Consider the following 2,928-nt stretch of genomic DNA (forward strand, 5'->3'; position numbering starts at 1 on the left):
AGAGATAGAGTATGAGCGGGGCAGGGGCTCGGAGCCTGACACAGGGTTCGAACCCACGAACCGTGAGATCATGACCTGAGCCGAAGTTGGACGCTTAACCGACTGACCCACCCAGGCACCCTGCTAACTAATTTCTCTTAAAAGCTAAATGAGACTATGTGTTTAAAGTACTATACACATATAAGGAAATGCTCTGCGCAGTATTGTGTGTGTGTGTGTGTGTGTGTGTGTGTGTGTGTGTGTGTTTGGTGTTTGTTGTTTTCAATGCTTTCTGAATGCAGCCTCCTGGGTGCTTCTCCTTATTAGGATGTTTGTTTGTCTGCCCTCTGCCCTCCTGTCAGTGCTTGAGGGGCCCCCTTCATCTTTCCTTAGCAGAGCACACATAGTCATTTCCATGCAGCATAGGCTTTCACACCTTTATTGCCTGGCTTTTTATTTTTTCCCCAAGCACAGATGAATGGCAGGTCTTATAGATCTTTTCTAACTTACCATTATGTTTCTGGTGAAAAACACTTTTCCATTTGAAAACTTCTCCCAAACCCTGAAGGTCACTTCCTTCTATCAAAATATATTCTTTAGTTCTCTGACATACTAGCTTATTAAATCACAGCTCAGCTTTCGGTGCTCAGATGGAAAAAAATCTGCCAGCTTTTATTTTCTCTAGTATATATCTCAGGCTTTACCAAGATATAAGCAGAGAATATCTGAATATATAATATATTGATATGATATAATATTGATATGATAAAATATAACTATGATAAAATAGAATTACGATATATGATATGGTATGATATGATATAATATAATATAATATAATATAATATAATATAATATAATATAATATAATATAGAAAATTTTATGCTATGCCCCTGCCCCAGCCAAACCCCAAATTTCCTCTTTATGCTTCTATAAATGACACAGACAATTTAAAAATATGATTGGGATTTCTAGTGGGTTAAACGTAGCAAAGGTGGGTTTTTTCCTAGGAAATTTTTTTGTCATTATGATCTAAGACTTTAATAGAAAGCTTTTGTATGTTAGCTCTCTTTGCTTATACATTTTGGAGGATAGAAATAGAAAATACAAATATATGTTCTTAAAAATCCTATTACTTAGAGTTAAAATGTTTTCTTCTAAAACCCTAATGTGGGGCACCTGAGTGGCTCAGTCAGTTGAGTGTCCAACTCTTGATTTTGGCTCAAGTCATGATCCCAAGGTCATGGGATTGAGCCCCACATAGGGCTCCACACTGTCAGTGTGGGGATTCTCTCCCTCCCTCTCTCTCTCTGTCCCTCCCCCATGCTCTCTCCCTCTCTCTCTCTTTCAAAAATAAATAAGCATTTGAGAAAAAAAGAACCCTCATTTATTAAAAAAATAAGTAAATAAAAACCCTACTGCTAAATTCAGCTCCACTATTTACCTTGGCTCATGAGATATTTTACACAGCTGCTTATGAAAAACATATGCAGAACATTCAATTTTTCCTTTACGTTTGTTAAGTAGCCTCTAAAGATCATGTTCGTTTTGGCAAGCTTCTATTCTTCCAACCCATCTCTGGCTGTTGCTAATTTTATGCCCTCTTTCTTCAATTGCTGCCCGAAGTCTAAGGCCTTTTTTACTGCAGCGATGTTTCCGGTCTCATTCCAGGATCATGGCCATCCTTCTACTGTGTCCTCTGCTAGCATCTATATCCACTCAGATCTGAGAATGCTTTCCCCATCTGACCAGGGTAGATTAGTTTCTCTTTGAGCACCTCCCAGAATTCTCTAATTTGCCGTTAACAAAAGGAGCTCTGACCTTGGGTTGAGGAACGTTTCCATTTCTAATTCTTCTTCCAAAATGAACAAGTCTGTTGGAAGTTGTTTAGATGAGGGTTGCCTAGGGTTTCCCCCTGCTGGTCAGCATGCATTTTCCCCAGCTGAATATATGAGCTTTCCTCTTGATTTTTATTCTCTGAATCATTCATTTCTCTTAGAGGCTGCACGATGCCAAAATATCATGGTTTTCTACAGAGTCAATGTTGTTTCGACAAATGGATGTAAACTGCAGTTTAAAACAAAACAAGCATAACACCTGTGCCTCCCGATAGGCCTGACATAAGGGAACATCAGTCTAACTTCTGTATTTGTTTCTTGGCAGCATGGGGATGAATTCTTCACTCTTATGTCTTTGTTGCATAGACAAGATCTGCACTCACATCTCTGGTATTTCACTTGATATATCATAGTTGATATGTCATTTGAGACTGTCCATATATCATAGAAAAATAAAAAAGTGGCAGGAAAGACCCCTGTGCCAGTACCCTGCTTGTTATTTAAAAATACACACACACACACACACACACACACACACACGTATGAGGATTTGGTGGATGTTGTGTACTTTTAGAGTTACCTTTCCCTGGAATTGATGAATTCTATTCACAAATGATCTCAGTTTCCATATATAGCCTTTCACGGCTTTCAAGGCTTCCAGATTTAAAGCTGGATATCCTCTGATCCACTGTTTATTTTCTATATGTCTGCTCTTCACATGTCTCCAGCATTAATCCTCTTTGAAAGGATTAGAGCATATTCACTATTAATACTAGGCCTCCTATGAAAACTGTTGAGGCTTAAGGAAAATGATTTCATTAATCCATGAATTTGACATTGTGTTTAGCAGCAACAAATATGGGTGTCTCCAGAGCTCCAGAAAACAGTAAGCTTAAAATGGAAAACTATCATAAGTAATTTTTATCTCTTCATTGTATTATAAAGAAGAATGTAGATCTAGGAGTCTGCAAATTTTATTTTAGACAGCGATCCTTCTTTTTAAATATCTGCTAACAATTAGTAAGACACTAACTAGGAATATCCTGTACTCTCTCTGTCAGAGGTGTTAATAAAATGCCCACAGTGTGTTGCAGAACAAGGAGAGGTTTA

Source organism: Leopardus geoffroyi, chromosome A2, assembly GCF_018350155.1.
Source record: "Leopardus geoffroyi isolate Oge1 chromosome A2, O.geoffroyi_Oge1_pat1.0, whole genome shotgun sequence".
NCBI lineage: Eukaryota > Metazoa > Chordata > Mammalia > Carnivora > Felidae > Leopardus > Leopardus geoffroyi.